The sequence below is a fragment of the Culex quinquefasciatus genome, chromosome 3, assembly GCF_015732765.1.
Source record: "Culex quinquefasciatus strain JHB chromosome 3, VPISU_Cqui_1.0_pri_paternal, whole genome shotgun sequence".
In the NCBI taxonomy this organism is placed as follows: Eukaryota; Metazoa; Arthropoda; class Insecta; order Diptera; family Culicidae; genus Culex; species Culex quinquefasciatus.
In genome coordinates this window covers 186,520,674-186,541,792 of record NC_051863.1, presented here as the reverse complement: position 1 = coordinate 186,541,792, position 21,119 = coordinate 186,520,674, and the positions used below count along the sequence as shown (strand labels likewise).

Genomic DNA, 21,119 nt, shown 5'->3' with positions numbered 1-21,119 from the left:
CGAAGGCACCAAAAAAGTTTCAGACGGATTAAAAAATACAAAAAAAAAATCGAATGACCGAAATCTGAGAGAATTGCTCTTTGGGTAAAAAAGGGATATACCTCAGTTAAGGCTTTCTTTGTCCCACGAAACCTTTCGCGATGTCTTACCTCCTGAACTGTCGCCGTCACGCGGTTGCACAATATAGTCCTTGCTCGAAAAAAAAAAAACCAGTCAGACTGAGGAATGAGGCTGAGGATTCTTGAGATATTTGTACATTTTAAAGTGGAATTAAATAAGGATTTTACGAATTACATGTAAAAATTAAAAAAATATAGAAATAAGCATGAATTTCAAGCTTTTTTAGTCGAAACGACCCCAATCTTCGCTACAACTCTCAGCCCAGCGATTAACACAGATATCCACCGCCAGAAAAAAAGAGAGTGAAACTCAAGATCCCGGGTCTGAAAAAGATCATCCATGGTTCCCAGACCCTCGAATCCGTAAGGGACGATCCCACTGTTTAGCACAAAAAAAACACTTCATCGATTGCGAAACTCGGGGTCCCTTTTTCCCAACCCACAACACAGGAGCAAAACGGTGCCCAAAATCCACGTAAAACAAAGTGGTTCAGACGGGCGGAGGACGTTGCTGCCGACTTTGGTCTTTTTCTGATTTTTTTTTTCGTGGTGGGACCAACTGTTGAAGGTATTATTCGATTTAGCTTGAAAAATCGTGCAAAGAGAAAGTGGGTCTTGTGTAATCATACGGATTCGGGATCAACCCCACGGACGGAGATCGATTTGTGCTGGGCTGGGGTCTGTTTTTTTTCGAAAGGGGTCCTTTTACTAAAGTTTTTTTTGTGCTCTCGATAGGTTGCTTTCCGCGAAAGGATCTGTGCGGAGTCTAGCCAAAAGAGGTAGTCGTGGGAAGTGTTTGAGATCAAGCAGCAAAGAAAGCTAAAATTACATAAAAAAACATTTTTAAAAATCATACCATTAGTTTTATTTAAAATTCGAAATGATTTTAAAGTGTTTTTAATTGATATAAAATATCACCTTCGCATCGTAAAGTTGACCCAATCAAATCGGTAATTGCATTACACAATCCATATCTCTCAGTTTAAAACAAAATCCGAAAAAATAAAAATATGACGCATCCAGTTTATTTTGTTGGTCCTCGTTTTGGGGTCTGCCTGTGACCAGTGTCCGTGGCTGCCCATTTGGAGGGTATGCTGCTCCTTTCCTCAGCTATGTTTTTGGGTCAGCCCAGTAATTGAATGTTGACTTCACAACAAAACTCCCGCGCGAGTGCACCACAATATGCATCGAATCGAATTATGTACCGGTTTTCTTCTTCCTTTATTTTTAGTTTCTTCATTTCCCTTCAACCCTTTAATGGTCTTTCAATCATTTTTGCTTTAAAATTAATGTTCAATTTTAGTTGTTCATTGCATCGGGGTAATTCTCTACCAACTCACACGAAATCGGGAAATGTTGCCCCGATCCCTCTTCGATTTGCGTGAAACTTTGTCCCTAGGGGTAACTTTTGTCCCTGATCACGAAACCGAGGTCCGTTTTTTGATATCTCGTGACGGAGGGGCGGTACGACCCCTTCCATTTTTGAACATGCGAAAAAAGAGGTGTTTTTCAACAATTTGCAGCCTGAAACGGTGATGAGATAGAAATTTGGTGTCAAAGGGACTTTTATGTAAAATTAGACGCCCGATTTGATAGCGTACTTAGAATTCCGAAAAGACGTATTTTTCATCAAAAAAAACTAAAAAAGTTTTAAAAATTCTCCCATTTTCCGTTACTTGACTGTAAAAAAATTTGGAACATGTCATTTTATGGGAAATTTAATGTACTTTTTGAATCTTTTTCATTTAGAACAAAAAGTTTCATTTTAAAATTTCATGTTTTTTTCTAACTTTGCAGGGTTATTTTTTAGAGTGTAACAATGTTCTACAAAGTTGTAGAGCTGACAATTATAAAAATTTTGACATGTAAACATAAGGGGTTTTCTAATAAACATCACGAGTTATCGTGTTTTTACGAAAGAAAAGTTTTGAAAAAGTTGGTCGTCGTCGATCATGGCTGATCATCGTCATCCGTGATAGACACGAACGACGAAACAAAGAGAAACGCAAAAAGTAACTTTTTCAAAACTTTTTTTTTCGTAATACCGCGATAACTCATGATGTTTATTAGCAAACCCCTTATGTCTGTATATCAAAATTTTTGTGATTGTCTGCTCTACAACTTTATAGAACATTATTACACTATAAAAAATAACCCTGCAAAGTTAGAAAAATCACGAAATTTTAAAATGAAAATTTTTGTTCTAAATGAAATAAAGACCAATGTAGATTCGAAAAGGACATTAAATTTCCCATAAAATGACATGTTCCAAATTTTTGTACAGTCAAGTAACGGAAAATGGGAGAATTTTTAAAACTTTTTTAGTGTTTTTTTCAATGAAAAATACGTTTTTTCGGAATTCTGAGTACGCCATCAAATCGGGCGTCTAATTTTACATAAAAGTCCCTTTGACACCAAATTTCTATCTCATCACCGTTTCAGGCTGCAAATTATTGAAAAACACCTCTTTTTTTGCATGCTCAAAAATGAAAGGGGTCGTACCGCCCCTCCGTCACGAGATATCAAAAAACGGACCTCGGATTCGTGATCAGGGACAAAAGTTAACCCTAAGGACAATGTTTCACGCAAATTGAAGAGGGGTTGGGGCAACTGCTGTGTGTTTTTTTCGCAAATAATACATCTTCTTCAATACTTAGATATTACAGATAGATATAACAATTTCATCATTGCTTGTTATAGTAGGTTTTTTTAAAAAAAAAAATTTATTGTTTGCCCCTCCTCGAGATTTGGCCATAGTCGAGGGACCTAAACTTTAAAAAAATATTTGGCCTTAAAAAAGGTTTGCTTAACGTTCAACAAATCAGATAAAAGGAACTTCACTCGTTTTTATAACTATGGATCAAGAGGATTTGCGACAAAAAGAATAAATATGGTTTAAATTGAACAAAAGGTCGAATAGCATAGCATAGCATTGGTGTCTACCCGTAGCTGCTACTTCGTTATTGACCAGGACCCCCAAACATTGCTCCGTGGACCACAGATGAAAAGTAGGAACCAATCATCACCCCTTCGCAATTTTCAAAGGTCCCTATCATGCTGATCAATACCGACGCCGGCCACGACCAGAGGTAAGACACGGGGAAGTGAATGGGAATGTTAGTCCGATACTTGAGTGATGAGACCGCCAAATCGACTGCGTCTCCGACAAAGTATCACATGAGTTTTGAGGGGTTAGTAAGATGGGTATGAGGTCAGGATTCACTGTGGTAGGTGATGCGACCATAAGCAATTTGTTTATCGGTTGAAATTTTAAAAATCTTAGGTAGCCGGCTGCGGAAAGATAGCTATCTAGGGATTTAAATATAGTATTAATTCGATCGCGATTCTCCAGAAATTCTCCGTCGGCGTGCCTTCCGATCAACGGTGATGTAGGAAGGGCTTCATTTATTGAAATGATTTTCTATCATAAACCTTAAAAATATTCGACGGCGTGCCTTCCAATCATCAATGATATAGAAAGAGCTTAATCCAGCAATACGACTTGCTAGTCTCATAAAAACAGGTACGTTTTTATAGAAAACTATAAATAGAAAACAACACAAAAAAACTCATCGGCCAACGAACGCGAGTGAAAAAAAACAATGAAAAAAAGAAGGTAAAAAAACAGAACTGCGCGTCCCGAAAAGCCACACTACTGATGCCATTATTTAATTATAATAGCCAATCACACCATCGTTTAAATTGAACAAAAGGTCGAATAAATAAAAAGTCGAAAGGAAACAATGTCGAAAATTGAATCTTGTTTTGATTTTTTATTCGAGCAGTCCTTTAGTTAGTTTAAACCAATTGAAACAGAAAGTGAACATAGAGGCTTCAAGCATATTATCCTGAATTTCTACTCCAACAAAAATAGCTTTCAACTGGCTCAGTTTTATTTCCTAAAAATGTACACGAAAAAAATGCTTATTTTTTGAATAATGTTATTTAACATTATTTTTAATCTCAACTTTTGCCTAAAAGACATTGAAGATTGGACCTCTGGTTGCTTAAATGCAGTACCTTTCGATTTCAAATTTTATTTTACATTCAAAACTGAAATCAACAAATAGTTTCGAGCAAAATTTCTATTAAATAAAAATAATAGAAAACTCTTATAACAGCTGCCTGAGTTTTCAATGGATAAAAAGTCGTGGTTTATTATCCCATAAGGCCATTGCAAATATTTTTCAAAGTTTAGGTCGAGGAAAAAAACATTCCGTCAATACCTCGATATTTTCAATACTAATGTTTGAAAAGCAACTGTACGCCTGTGAAAAGCAATTTAAAACACTTTTTTCATCCAAATGTTGAAATCGAGGCTTGTAATTTCAATTTTTATTTTTTTTTAATTTTTTTGTCCCCCCCCCCTCGACTTTGGACAGAGCCGAGGGACAAAAACTTTGAAAAATATTTGCAACGGCCTAAAACAAATAAAAAATGTAAAATTCAAAAATATGGATTTCGGGAAATTGTACAGTTACGCAGAACAATTTTCCTGAACTGTCCTTATTAATACAACCTACAACTTTGCCGAAGATACAAACCGATCAGAAAATGTCTTAAAAAGATATAGATTTTCGAAAATTTACGTTTCATTTTTGTATTGGTGAAGCTATAACTCAAAATGGTTTTTTTGCTAAAAGGGAAATTAAAAAAGAGCGAGTTGTGGCGCTATAACCACGGCAAATAGTGTCCAGGGCATTCGTGGAAATACAATGTCCCATCCCAGAGGGTCCCGGAGTATCAAACCTTCTTAGCATGGTGCTCCCAACGAATACAACCAAATCTCGGAGCGTATGGTGGTATGTCCCCACGCTTCTTCCTCCCCTGTCGATTCAGAATTGTGTTGTTGTTCGAACACTCAGTGCTCAAACTCAACCCAATTACGAGTCATCTCTGCGATACGGCTTTACGCAGTAGGCCTGGCCGCTTTAACGCTTGTGATGTTTCAATGCATTTCAATGCAATGGCGCACTACAAATGTTAATAAATGACAAGAAGAGTGCTAGGCGTCATCTAACCTAAGGCACTCTCCAGGATCCTTTCGAAAGATTGGCTGCGCTAGGGTCTGATTAGATTAGATTAGATTAGAAAAGGGAGCCAAATTTAAAAAAAATACATAAATTAAAAATGCACGGAATCGGTCGAAACATGGATGCCATTCCTAAGTTTTGCGATATCTTGAAAAAGGATCTCAGGTAAGATAAGCTTGAATTTTAAATTGTTAGAAATGCTTAAAATTTTGTGATTAAAGTCTTGAATAAACAAACGTTGTGATATCAGAATCCTGATTTAATGAAATATACAATATGATTTCAGTTATATTAAATTTCATTTCCGATTTTTTATAATTTGATCTCTATCAGACTTTAAAACTAAACTTTTTTTTGAAGTGGGCCAAAACATGCGAAGTTTAAAAATAAATATTCTTTTTTTAAATGAGCAATTAATTTTACGGTTGTTTTTTTTCGACACCCAAAAAAAATGTATATCTATTTTAATCTATTTTAGTTAAGTTTCCTATGTTTAATTAGTTAAGAACTGTGTCTTTATTATTTATTATGTTAAGAATTGTGTGTCATAATCTATTCTATTATGCTTTTTTGAAAATCATAACCTTTACAAAAAACTTAAATGCCTATTTTGAAAGCTTTGTTTAGCAATGTTTAAAAAAAATCTTAAAATTAGGTTTGATCCCATTTTATTTTTAATGTTTTTTAAATTATTATTTGAAATTTATTAATGATAGTTATCATTAAACAATATTCTTTTTGAGCTAGTTTACTTAAAAAGCAATAAGTTTTTTTTCGTTTTTATTTTCATTTCTCATTTCTTCACTTTTATTTTGACACGACAGTCACAGGGTCACAGTCCTTATTTCCCAGAACGAGTGTGGCGGTGAACCTTACGAGCTGTCTGGGGGTCTTCTGCACGGTTCCCCTCCAACTCGTGATGGAGAAGAAGACCACAGCCAAAAACAGAAACAGAAGAAGCAAGAACCATCTTAAGCCAGCGCGAAATGAAACTGAAAGTTGCTGCCGCAGGGCTTGATTAAAATTTCGCCCTTTTCCCTCAAATGCACCCACTGCACTGGCAAAAGGGACTCTTGCAGGAGTCCGCGAAGCCGATTGCATAACCGAAACGTCTCGTTTTCTTTGTTTGGTCCGGCTTCAAGACAAGAGCCTAGGTTCTCTCGGTGGATTGGAAAGTTGTGGGGCCGAGATGTCCTTGGAGGTGGCTCCTTTTCACGATGGTTTTCTTCGTTTTATTTTTTTCGCTCTCAAGTCAGACTGGTAACTGGTTTCGCACGCGAAGAGGCATATGCTTCAGCTTGTCGATGAAATAGTGGTGTGTTCTGTAGTTTCCACAGTCTTTCGATCATATTTTTGGAGTTGTGGCCCGGGACGTTAATTACAGACTGACTTGGCCAATACTCGTTTTGGCTGCCGTAATTGAAACCGAACCAGCCTACCCCCGAAAATACTACACTTGTGCATTAGGGTGTAATATGAAAATCGATTTTCCAGCACAGCAATTTTTCAGTTCCTTTTGGGGTCCTAAACAACTCCCCAAAGTTTGAGAACGATTGGTTCAGTCCTCACATTGCGCAAAGCGATTCAATTTTCCATATAAATTTGTATGGGAAAACCCATTTTTTTGGATTTTGATATTTATAAAATCCACCTTTCACGCTGTACTAAAACCGGATTCATATTCGGATGCTCTGAAATGTGCTCTACAACTTTCCCGAAGAGAGTATGGTGCTAGCTTGTCGCTGAAAGAAGATACAGCGTCCTCAAAACTCGTCTAAAACGTGATTTTCGATCAAAAAACACGTTTTAGACGAGTTTTGAGGACGCTGTATCTTCTTTCAGCGACAAGCTAGCACTCTCTTCGGGAAAGTAGAGCACATTTCAGAGCATCCGAATATGAATCCGGTTTTAGTACAGCGTGAAACGTGGATTTTATAAATATCAAAATCCAAAAAAATTGTTTTTCCCATACAAATTTATATGGAAAATTGAATCGCTTTGCGCAATGTGAGGACTAAACCAATCGTTCCCAAACTTTGGGGAGTTGTTTAGGACCCCAAAAGGAACTGAAAAATTGCTGTGCTCGCTAAATTTGGACAACTTTATTTTTTTCCATACAACCATATTACACCCTATTGTGCATGCATTTACTAGTATAGTAGGACATGTGGAATGGAGGCAGGTTTCAGCTCGATCGAGATCGCTGGCTGGCTGGAGATCGCAAGCTGCCCATTTTTGGCAGTTGTCACGAAATGTGCGACGTAATAGGTTGTACTTTTGGCGATCGCATCACTGGGTATGATGAAAAGAGATGGTGGTGGTTAAGGAGGTTTGGAAATGTTGAATATTTATACTTTATTAAGATGTTTTTTGGCCCCGAGCGATTAATTTTAGTGACTGGAAAAAAAAAACAATTTGTACATTTTTCAATTAAATATTGTTCATTTGGACCAAGAAAACAACTGTATTTGAGCAACTCTCTACGAAATCGGCCGATTTCGACCATTTTTTTGTTTTTGTTGATTTGACTTAAACTTTGTGGGGGCCTTCCCTATGACCAAATAAGCTATTTTGCGTCATTGGTTCACCCATACAAGTCTCCATACAATTTTGGCTGCTGTCCATACAAAAATGGTATGTAAATATTCAAACAGCTGTAACTTTTGAGTGAATTTTCTGATCAATTTGGTGTCTTCGGCAAAGTTGTAGGTATTGATGAGGACTTTTGAGAAAAAAATAGGTACACGAAAAAATTTTTTGCAGATTTCTTATCAACATTTTTTTTCACTAAAACTCAATTTCCCAAAATACGTTTTTTTTTTATTTTCGAGATTTTTTGATATGTTTTAGGGGACAAAAATCCGCAACTTTTGAGCCATAACATGGTAAAAAAATCTGCCGCCGAGTTATGCATTTTTGAAAAAAAAACTGTGATTTTTGGAAAAAATCGAAGTTTCATGCTAAAACAAGTTTGACATTATTTTTTAATGCAAAATTGAATTTGCAATCGAAAAGTACTTTACAGATTTTTTGATTAAGGGCTCCGTTTTCAAGATATAGCCACCGAAAGTTTGATTTTAGCGAAATATTTGCAGTTTTTCAATTTTTAAAAATAGTGACCATAAGTGACCATTTCTAAAAATATTTTTTTTTAGAAGTTCAAAAATTTTGCTATAAAATTGTTTATGAGACATTGAAGATTGGACATCGGGTTGCTGAGATAGAGCCACTTTAAGAAAAGAAACTCGAAAATTGAAGTTTTCTTAATCTCACCAAAACAACCTCATCTCAGAAACTAATGGTCCGATTATCAATGTTAATATATGAAACATTCGTGAAATTTTTCGATCTATTCGAAAAAAATATTTTGAAAATTTTTAAATCAAGACAAACTTTTTAAAAGGGCCAAACATTGAATATTACGCCTAAAGTAGCTGAAAAACATATTTTTCATACAAAAATGGCTTTTTTTAAATCAGTAATGACTTTTCAGGACCAAGTTTTACGGCTTTGGTATGTTCTACAAAGTTGTAGATCATTAAATTTCCAATGGAAACCTCACTTTTGGGAATATTTTGATGGAAGTAGCGCACCCTGCAGACCAAACCGTAAGAAAATGGAATTTTCCATACATTTTTTCGATTTTTCCCATACAAACTTCACCTTCGAGTATCAATGCCCAAGTAACATTTTTTTCCAGGAGCTCTACAAGAGCTCTTCAAGATAGCTACAGCTAGGGCGTTCAATTTTCCCGGGTTTTGAATTTCCCGGGAAACGGGAAAAATATTTTTGGAATCCCGGAAATTCCCGGGATCCCGGGAAATTTTTGAATCAGTAATAAAATCTATGTTTCATTATATTTGTTATGTTTTCAAGCTTAAAATCATTGAATTAGCTTAATAATATCAAATGGTTATAATCCTCACTTCAATCTAAACAAAGACGACAGTTTTAAAATAGCCTAAAAGATTTCTTTTTGTCTTTGTGGTGTTTAGGATTTTATATCAACTACTATTTTTAATTCCAGTATGATTAATCATTTTTTTATTTGCGAATCAAATTACATAATTCTTTTTTTTAAAGGTCCAATAAGCTTTTGTTTTCCATATGTTTATAGGACCTATTCAAAAAAACTTTGGAATTCTTTCATATTTTTTTTTCTTTTATATATATTTTATATGACATGACTAAAACAGCTAGAAAACAAACAACGACAATAAATAAAATGATACCAGTCAATGTAAAATTTTAGATAAGTTTTGAATTCATTGTTTTATATAAAACATATTTTACAAATTATCTTCAAGTTACTACCGCCAACCGAGGGAAAATCAGAACTACATTCTAAATAGGTACAGGAGATTTTAGAGCAATACATTTGGAAGTACAAATTGTTTTGTTCTGTTACTGTTTCAACCGAAGTAATCCAAAACGTCATGCAAATATTTTTTGCTTTAATAGCTGTATTTATTCGATACATTTGTACGTATTTGCCCTTGATGCCGGTGTTTGATTATTAATAATTTGATATGAGATTGTTTTTTTTTTATTTAAAATCGAAAATATACGTAAATATATCCAGTTTTTCAAAAAAATAAAATAATAGAGAAAAAAATGTAAAGCACTAGACATTTTGCGGACCTGGTAATTCAAATTATAATATTTTTTCCTTAAATGCCAATTTAATGCTGAGATTTGCTGAATACAAATTTTAATTAATTTTATTGTTCTACTATTTTCACAACCAAATCTGAATTTCCAGACCAAAATATGATTTTTTTTTCAATTTCGAGAATTCCCGGGACAAATTATAGAAAATCCCGGGATTCGGGAATTCCCGGTTTAGGAAAAATCCCGGGATTTTTGTCCCGGGAATTCCCGGGATGGACGCACTAGCTACAGCATAGCAGTTTGGACCGCGGTAGGATAAAACTCTCTTCAAGTACTCTTCCAAACTCTTAAAGAAGTTTTGAAGAAAATTGTATCCTACCGCGGTCCAAACTGCTATGCTGTAGCTATCTTGAAGAGCTCTTGTAGAGCTCCTGGAAAAAAATGTAACTTGGGCATTGATACTCAAAGGTGAAGTTTGTATGGGAAAAATCGAAAAAATGTATGGAAAATTCAAAAAAAAAAAAACATTCGTGAAATTTTCCGATCATTTCGAAAAAAATATTTTGAAAAAAAAATCAAGACTGACATTTTAAATGGGCGTAATATTCATTGTTTGGCCCTTTTAAAATGTTTGTCTTGATTTATTTATTTTCAAAATATTTTTTTCGAAAAGATCGGAAAATTTTACGAATGTTTCATGTATTAACATTGAAAATCGGACCATTAGTTGCTGAGATATCGACATTAGAAAATGTTGGGTTGTTTTGGTGAGACTTAGAAAACTTCAATTTTCGTGTTTCTTTTTCTTAAAGCGGCTGTATCTCAGCAACCCGAGGTCCAATCTTTAATGTCTCTTAGACAATTTTATAGCAAATTTTCTGAACTTTTCAAAAAAAATATTTCAAGAAATGGTCGCTCATGGTCACTATTTTTCAAAATCGAAAAACTGCACATATTTTGCTAAAATCAAACTTTCGGTGGCTATATCTTGAAAACGAAGCCCTTTATCAAAAAAATTATAGAGTAGTTTTCGATTGCAAATTCAATTTTGCATTAAAAAATAACTTCAAATTTTGCTTCAAATTTTGTTTTTGCATGAAATTTGGATTTTTTTCCAAAAATCACTATTTTTCAAAAATTCATAACTTGGCGGCAGGTTTTTTGACCATGTTTCTCGATAGCTCAAAAGTTGCGGATTTTAGTCCCCTAAAACATATCAAAAAATCTCGAAAATCAAAAAATACGTATTTTGGGAAATTGAGTTTTAGTGAAAAAAAAGTTGATAAAAAAATCTGCAATTTTTTTTCCGTGTACCTATTTTTTTCTCAATTGTCCTCAATAATACCTACAACTTTGCCGAAGACACCAAATTGATCAGAAAATTCACTCAAAAGTTACAGCTGTTTGAATATTTACATACCATTTTTGTATGGACAGCAGCCAAAATTGTATGGAGACTTGTATGGGTGAACCAATGACACAAAATAGCTGTTCAGGAGGTCATTATGAACAACTTTTATTCTTCAAAAATCTGTATTCTCTCAATTTCGATTTTATATCATAAATTTTTAGATTTTTTTATTCATTTGTCGTGCAGTTATCAAAATATATCATAAATTCGATACCAAAAGTAATTTAGTTTTAAAATGCTATTTTTTTTCTCAAAAGTACGTTTTTTCGATGAAATCCTAAAATTTCAATGTTTTGCAATATGGGTATCAAATGATCGGGAATAACATGTCGGTGGTAATTTTTTTTTGAATTCTCGAAAATTTTCAACAAACTACGCATTTTCAAAATAGGGAAATCAAATGATCGGGAATATTTCTAAGATTATGGAAGGAACAGAATTTCATTTTTGAAAATGTTTATAATTTTCATAAAACTACGCATCATCGAAAAAAAAAAATTGGTGATATCTCCTAGATATCCGTAAAACTTAAAAAAATAATCTGAAATTTTCGATCATTTGTGTGATGAAAAGTGATGAATCTTTCTTTATTGATTAGCATAACTACCATCTGAATCGAAATTCACTGCCATCAACCGTTTTAAAATCCTAAAATTTGACAAACTGGCGCTACGTGTCACTTCTCCACACAAACCAAACAAAAAACCCACCTCAACAAAAATAGTCACGCGGGACGCCAAGTCAAACATTGCAAAATAATTGATGAAATAGAGAGGATAGAAAGAAAAACGCGCTCTCCTCTATTTCTAGTTTTGAATGTCAAGAGAAACGCGACCGTCGATTTCCTCTCCCTCCTCCGCCCTCTCTTTCTAAAACTTTGACTTTGAGAGTGTGTGGGCAGATTTATGCACACACGCACACAGGCTGTAGATTGCAGCATCGCCACCAGACGACGACGACGACGACGACAACGCATATTAACAACCATTTAGAAATAATAAAAAACGCACCAGTTTTTTTCCAGCCAGACAAATTAAAGAGGAGAAACACACAGCTCGAAACTTACGCACTTTCGGGTGTAGGGTAAACATTGACTTAAATTAGCAAGTTTTTAAAAAAATATGATTTTTTAGTTTTTTTAATTCTTGAAAAGTTGAAGAATTTTTATGAAATTTTTCAATTGAGATATTGAAAAACCCTGATTTTATTATTTTAAAATAACTGTCCCACAAGTCAGACTTCAAATAAACCATAGTAATAAAACTAAACGAGTGCGAAACAGTGAAATACCTGTCGTCGTCGTGCTAATCAGCGCATAAAGTCAACTCTTTTAAGTCGCAGCAGTGAACTTCCCACCAATCAACCCCCAAACCCCACCACCGCTTATAAACACGTGTCAATCCGTCACTCTCGTCGTCAGGGTCCAAAGTCAGGTCCAGCAGAAAGACTGGTTTTGTCGCGCTTTTTTAAAGCTGCTCTTGGTCGGTTGGACGGTCGATCTTACATAATCGACGACTTGGGCTGATGGTTGACGAGATTCATAAAATAACGCAATCCCCGACGACGACGACGACGGTGAGTTTTGGGTATAGTGGCGCAGAGGTCTGCGCGAGGTTTGGTCAGACCCTCATCGAGCTAAAGGTGGACAGTTGGTACCGGTCGGGAGAGGGGATGTAGGTGAGGGAGAATTCAATAATTCTATTTTTTTTAACAAAAAAAAAACTATGAAGTCGATTAGTTTAACAAATGACAAAAATAATTTAAAAATTGCAAAAAAATAAAGCAAAAGTGACTTGAAAATTAAAACAACAAATAAATAATAATAATAAAAAAAAAGTAATTTATGAAATTACACGGTGATTATTATCACCAATAAATTGTAATAATTTTAAAATTTTGAATAACAAGCATGTTATTTGAGTACACAAATGACATATGACTCACAGTTCTATATCAAACGATTCACAGGATTGTTTTTTTACAGAAAATTTAGGCCAATGCAAATTTTATTTATAGTTTTTGCCAAAACGAAATTTTTACAAAAAATCATCATGCTAAAAAAAAACTAATGCCAATAATTTAAATTTTCATTGACACCAACTAGTAAAATCGATTGTAAACTTTTTTTATGCATTTTTTAATCAAACTAAGGCTTTATTTTTTTTTAAATTGATATTGTTTTGGTTATCAATGTTTAAAAAAATTACTATTAAGAAATTTGAATTTTGTTCAGTAAGGTCAATGCAACTTTCATAACTCTGAAAAATCAGAGGGCAAAACATAATTATTGCCTGAAATTTACACTTTCATTTAAAAACATGAAAAAAACCGAAAGAAAACTATTTAGGATAAATTGCATAATGCCTATGTATTTTGCCTTCCTCACTGAGGTAAGGCTATAATCCTGCTCTAAAAATGAACTTCGAATAAAACCGTCGTAGACCCACCTTCATGTATACATATCGACTCAGAATCGAAAACTGAACAAATGTCTGTGTGTATGTGTGTGTGTATGTGTGTGTGTATGTATGGATGTGACCAACAAACTAGCTCATGTTTCTCGGCACTGGCTGAACCGATTTGACCCGAACCTGTTGCATTTGACTTGGTTTAGGGTCCCATAGATCGAGTTTTATACAGATTGAAGTTTCGATAAGTTGTTCAAAAGTTATGTATAAAAATGTGTTTTCACATATATTTGGATCTCACTTAACTGTATGTAAACTATTTCCGGGTCCATCATCCGACCCATTGTTGGTTAGGTTATCAAAAGACCTTTCCAACGAGTCCAAAACATTGAAGATCTGGCAACCCTGTCTCGAGATATGGCCACTTAAGTGATATTGATATACTTTTTTGAAGCCGGATCTCACTTAAATGTATGTAAACTATGTCCGGGTCCATCATCCGACCCATTGTTGGTTAGGTTATCAAAAGACCTTTCCAACGAGTCCAAAACATTGAAGATCTGGCAACCCTGTCTCATGTTATGACCACTTAAGTGATATTTATGTACTTTTTTGAAGCCGGATCTCACTTAAATGTATGTAAACTATATCCGGATCCATCATCCGACCCATCGTTGGTTAGGTTATCAAAAGACCTTTCCAATGAGCCCAAAACATTGAGGATCTGGCAACCCTGTCTCGAGATATGACCACTTAAGTTATATTTATGTACTTGTTTAAAGCTGGATCTCACTTAAATGTATGTAAACTATGTCCGGATCCATCATCAAACCCATCGTTGGTTAGGTTATTAAAAAACCTTTCCAATGAGTCCAAAACATTGAAGATCTGGCAACCCTGTCTCAAATTATGACCACTTAAGTGATATTTATGTACTTTTTTGAAGCCGGATCTCACTTAAATGTTTGTAAACTATGTCCGGATCCATCATCCGACCCATCGTTGGTTAGGTTTGAAGATCTGGCAACACTCAGTCTCAAGTTATGACCGCTTAAGTGACATTTGTGTATTTCTTTATTGAGAAATAGATGGAATTGGTGTCCAAACCCATCGTATCACCAAATGTTGGTAAAAAGTGAGGAAGGCGCCAACCACATATGTGGATTAAGTTAGTTTTTAATCAAATAAAGACATTTAAATCTTTTTTTTACAAATGTCGATTTCGATTTTAAAAAATATGTTTATAAATTCCTTGAAATTTTGTAAATTTTTGATAGTAGCTGTGATGATTTAAAAAACCTTTTTGTGATACTTTTCGTAATTATTTTCTGAAAATCATTTCAAAATTTCAAATTCAGTATTTAGCTTCTCCGTTGGATTTTTTCGGCTGAGGGCGAGGAGAAAAACTTTAAATAAAATTTCAACAATTCAAAACATCATTATTTCCTGATTATTACCCAATGTTCTAAATCACCAATTAATTATGGAAATATTTGAACTCAAAAGAAGACAAGTATTTTAGATTTTAACATTTAAAAATCAAACCAAACCAAGACTAGTTAAAAAACACAATTATTTTTTAAGTGGCTGTTCATCAACTAGATGTCTGATACACAAAGTTAAAAAAGATATTTAAAGGTAATTCGTCCAGCTTTCTGAATACGTTTTATTTTTCTTTCAAAATTATTTTAAAATTATACGAAAATTTTAACTCAATTTTTCACCATCCAAATCTCTGACTTATAAAATGCTATTTTAAATCCTCTAAGCAATATAAAAAAATCAAATATCAAACATCTTTTAACTGTGCAATAAAAAGAAGCAAATTTCAAAAACATTTTAATTTAGGAGTACTTTTCCTTATTATTTTTTAAAATTGCTTTTCCGTGATATTAAAAAAATTTACCTTAAAGGTCTTTAAATTTTGTAATATTGCTGAAATAATTGATAAAACAATTCAATTTCTTGCAAAAAAAAGTGATTTTCTGAATAAAAATTTGTATGCTCAAAAATATTTGTTTTGCTACTTTTAATTCTTAACATTTTCCATCAATAAAACATTACAAGTAATTGCTAGGAATTTTGAGGAATTGGAAAAAAATACCTCAAGATTTTATTTAATAGGACCTATTAAAAAAAAACTCAAGAATTTTATTATTACTATTTCCTTGAAAAATTGAGAAAAAAATCCTTAGGTATCGCTATACTTTGCACCTAATAAATATTTTTATATTTTGTCAACTTTTGGAAATTGATATCTGAACATTTGTGAACATTTTGCCTTGAATTCTTAAAAAATGGTGGAGTACTTGAAAAATACTATTTTTGCCTTTCTTTGGAAAAATGTGATATTCTTAATGTTTTGTACTGATATTTTTTGTACTAAAATAAACAAGAATGCTTCCCAACTTTTGGAAATTGATTCCATGAAATTCAATGCATTTTTTTTTTTGGAAAATGTGATTTTTCCATTTTTTTGCACTGCATAAATATTTGTATGCACCAAAACTTTTTTAAACATTTCCCATTGAAAAAAAAAAATAAAAAGTTGGATTCCCTTGAAAAACTTGATTTTTCCAATATTTAGCACTGAATAAGTATATTGGATTAAGGCCGTTGCAAATATTTATCAAAGTTTATGTCACCCCCCCTTCAAAATTAATCCAAAAAATCAGGGGGCAAAACAATATTTCATCAAAAAATTTCAAAATTTTAATGAAAATAGAAGTTAAATCAACTGAAAACATTTTATAATTATATTTAGCATGTTTGGGCTGGATTAAAAATATTTTAAATTTTCATAAAATTCCAATGCACAGCACCGCAATTTTTTTTTTTTCGCAAAAAATACAATTTTCGTCAATACTTAGATATTTTGAACAGGTGTATAATACATTTTAAAACACTTTTGTCATTCAAATGTTTAAAACATGGCTCGGAAATTCAATTTTTATTTTTTTTTTATTTTTTGCCCCCGAATGACCTTTCGTTTACAAGAGAAACAACATCGCTTTAATTTTTTTTGAAATTCGTAGTTTTGTGATTTTTGAATTTGATTTATGTTCCTTTCAAGAAAAAAATTGCTTTTGCTATTTAACTGGAAGTGAAATTTCCGTTCATTTGATACCCATATTAACAAAACATAAAATTCTAATATATTTTTCGAAAACACATAGTTTTGTGAAAACTAAGAGTTATGAGGATCCGAGCATTCTTGTTTTGGTTTGTGCTCTTTTGAAATGGAACTGCTGATAAATATCTTTCAAATGTGATAAAAATTGTGGTATTACTAAAATATGCTAAAATATGATAATTATAACATTTCAATTGTGTGACACACTGAAGTATTTTAGTCTGACTGATTTTGGTAGTATCCTGAATGATTTACAAAGTACAACTTTTTACAAACTTTTTATTCTATATTTTATTTACTTTAAATATAAATCTAGAGTTTTTTAAATGATCAATAAAGAAAATTTTAAATTTTAGCTTTTCTGGTGTTCTAAAATTTGCCTTGAGCATTGGGTCAGGGTTATTAAAAACACTAAAAATGCATTTTTTTGTTTGCTTGACCTTTTTAAAAAACTACTCCAGAATGGATCATTTGATTTCCCTTGTACACTTTTTTATCTTTTAAAATAAATCTTGGAATTTCATTGACTTTTGAATCCCTTGTACATTTCAATAAAAATAAACCTTCCAACATCCCTGCACCATTCCCCAACCATCAACCTAAAACCATCTCCAAAATAAGCTCGTCAGCAACTTCAGCAGCATCAGCAGCGCTGCTGCTTCTGATTGCATGCCTTCCAAGATCCATCGGGGGGGCAGGCAAACTCGAACTTTGTCTCGACGAGGGTCTGACACTGACTCTTGATACAGTCACCAGCACCATGTGATCACCCCACGATCACGAGTGTGCTTAACCGGGCTCTTGAAAGGTATCTCTCTAGCTAGTTTAAGGGTAGGTTGGACTTGGACTTGTGATTTTTTATTCTTTTTTTTCTGTTTTTTTTCCCAACACATGGCCACGATGATCGACGAGCGGATCGAGATTTGCCTCTGATTTTGGGCCTAACCGATCGGCTAATGGATTGGATTAGTGCACAACTCGCGTGACCTAGATTTGCGGCGAGCATGGTTGATGTGGCGCGTTGAGGGCTTGTTCCGATGGTCTGGTAGAGTTCTAGTTTGATTCTAATTTGATGAGTACTAGTCCTGTTCAAATCTGTGTGTGTGTGTGTGTGCAACCAACCAAACGGGACCACGCGGTCGCTTCTTACAAATTGAGTTGTTTCCATGTATTTTTTTTAGCTCTCATTCTATACATGCAAATAACTCGCATAGGCATTTGGAAGGTGTTAGCTCTGCCGAGCTTCGGTGACCCATTTCTACGCTGGCTAGCCGAGCGCGAGGTACTTCAGCTTTTGTCGACAAGCCCCGCCCTGAAGAACGTTTGGACCAATCGGATTCAAACGTTATTTAGAACTTCCGAACCCTTGTCAAATGGACAAGGACCCAGCGCGTATATAGTAGATGGTGATAACAGTATTCCTAATTCCAGTCATAGCTCACCAAGTCGCGATGGCCTAGTGGTTAGCATTTTTGCTTACCAATCCAAAGGACGGGGGATCGAACCCCGACTCGAGCGACTTTGATTTTTCGTACATGTTCAGAGTTTCAAGATTTATATTTCCTATACTTTCTCGTTGGGAGCAGATGGGAATCGAACCCAGGACCATTCGCTTACAAAGCGAACATCGTAACCAGTCAGCCACGGCCGCTCCCTAAGTACTAGTCCTGTTCAAATCTGATCCAAAAATTGTGTTTACTGTTGAGCGTCATAACTTTTGGAGATTGCATCACATCGACCTAACTGAATTACCTACGAAAATTCAACCATCGCGATTATCTCGTCTCGAAAATCGATAAACCATTTTCTGAAAAAAGCACATCATTAATCAGCACCCAACCATCATCACTCTGCATCAGTCCAAAGTACACGCGCCATTATAGACTGGCAGACACTTTTTTTTGATGGATTTGAGTGGCGAGTTGCAGCACCAGCAGCTTCAATACACAAATCCGAGCCCATAAATGCAAAATAAGCAACTGAACTGGCTTTGGCCAGACGGAGCGCCCCCCGAAAAAGTAGGTTAATTACACCTGTGCAGAGCAGTTCAGAAGCGCAGTTCAGCGTGGTTCAGCAGAAGCGATGCCATCTGAATGGTGACGAGTCCCTTAGCTAAGGTTGAATCGTCATTTTCGATACAAGTGCTGAAAAGTTTAACTTTTCAGTACTATTTCGGGGTTTTTCTTTAGTATTACTTATGACCCCTTTCGGGGTTTTCAAAAATTGCCGTAGCGGACGGTATTTCACGTCCCCATGGCGGGGTATTGGTATTAGTTTTCAACTAGCAATAATCGCACCTCGGATGTACCTCATTGGTTACGATATCGCCACTGCGCAAAGCTGACTTGACCGGGGCCCCGGCCAACGGCATCATCCCGGAACGACTCGATACGCTAGCGATGCTTAATACCAAGTTTATAGGAGGTAGATGATTCTGGTAGTCAAAGGATGCTGGAAACCGGATTCTTGTCCTGCCTGCCATGTTAGAAGGGTTAATAAACTGCATCCCTTTTTTCGAAGGGGGATTTTTGCAAATAGCAGCTGACCGGCCGTTTGCTACCTCCTTTTTGGCGAGATAATTTGCAAACACGAGGGGACATTTAAATTAACTGGTTTCAGAAATAGAAAAGGGAGCCACGTCTAAATCGTTAGGGATTGCAGATTCTATCTGGTTGTGTTTTCAAGAAGGGTTGAGCTAATTTGCAAAACAGGTTTCTGCAATTTCCCCCATGTTGCAGATTTTAAAAATTCATCCCTTCAAGGTAGAAACGGTAGAAACATTTGTAAGGTTCATCATAGTCTAACAGGAAAGTGGAAAAGCATTTCAATATTTGTGGTTGAAAAATAGTCAATTATGTAGCTAAATATTCTGAGTAAAAGTCTAAATCCAATATTTTTAAGTATAATTTTTATGCTTTCCTGTATTCGTGTATTTGGCTTGCAAATTAAACGAACTTTTTAGAATAATCTATAAATACTGAACTATGTATTCTAACTATTTCACACTGCTATACTCTTGTAAACCTCTTTCCAATTTGTTCATAAAGTTTAATAGAGACAAATTCGCATATGAAATTTGTTCCTTATTAGATTTTAAAAAGTAAGGAATCCAAATTATCCAGTTAGTAAAAGAGCCATTCTCTTTTGCTTCGGACCACGATTTTTGTTTTTTTGTATTTGAATGAAACTTTGTGTTAGTACCTTTTCTATGACCAAAGAAGATATTTTGCATCATTCATCCTTCCATACAATTTTGTGGGCTGTCCTTACAAAAAGATAGTAAAATATTTAAAAATCAGAATCTTGAGAACGGATTTTTTAATCAATTTTATGACTTGGTGAAGTTGTACATTTTGCTTGAGACTTCTTAGAAAAATATAGTTACACCCTATTAAAACATCCCCTTTTTTAATTTAAATTCTAATACCACAAAGAATCATCGCACAAAATAACCATTTTTGAAAATCTCATTTTATAATGCATTTTAGATGATCTTCTGAGCCATGGTAAAAGTTGGTCAAAATTCATTTGGCAGTGTTCCCAGTTTTTCTATAAAATCATGATTGTTGAAAAACGCGGATCGAAAGTTTAAAAAATATTTCAGCTTTATTTTATGATAATGACGAATTAGTAGTGACGATAACTTAACATAAAGAAAATTTCCCAAATAAAAAATATAATTAACCCAAAAACAGTTATTTTCAACCATTTGAAATGTTAGCTATAATTTGGAAATTTTAAAAATATTTTTATACGAATACTCATAAATTGACCGAAAATCGATCGAAAAACGGGACAAAAAGGTCGAAAGCCATGAAAATATTTTTCAAAGTTTTCAAAGTACAGAAGGTCAAAACGACAAAAAGTTGAATGTGTGAAAAAAAATGATGTCACAATTCAAATATATTGAAGAGAAATTCATCCGTTTTTCTATGCAATTTTTGTAAGTATAAAAATGAGCAGATATTTTAAAAGTTTTCTTAAAGCTCTTAAGGGGTTATATACATGTATACCGACAAAAAAGTCAGAGGTTAGTATGAGCACACACATCAACTTATTTTTATTTATTTTTTTCATGGCATTAAAATATACATTTTCACCTACTTTCAAAACAAATTTGAAGATATTTGGTTGCATCTTTGCATGATATAGCAATTTCAAGTGAGAAGTTTCAGAAAGCGGGTGCCACGATATCTCAACATTATCTTGACCAAACGGCTAAAAATATTGGTGAAGACTCGTTGAACCGACTCCGTGTGCATGACGAATTTTCAAAAAGTTTATCTTAAAAAAAGATAAAAATATTTTTGTGTTTTTCATATAAAAAACCGATTTAATCCCACCAGGGGTGAGATAGAGCCTTTCTTACTAAAGAATATAACTTCTCTCAATTCATAACATCGA

General features: G+C 34.2%; 1 protein-coding gene and 1 non-coding gene across 5 annotated transcripts in view; both read right to left on the bottom strand.

Moving 5' to 3' along the window:
- The window catches only part of LOC6048059 (nuclear hormone receptor FTZ-F1), a 271,909-nt gene that overhangs the window by 135,977 nt on the left and 114,813 nt on the right, over positions 1–21,119 (bottom strand). The gene's annotated exons all lie outside the window — the stretch shown is intronic.
- On the bottom strand, positions 18,917–19,057 carry LOC119770884. Its single transcript, XR_005279043.1, has one exon. It is a non-coding gene; the product is annotated as a U4 spliceosomal RNA (small nuclear RNA).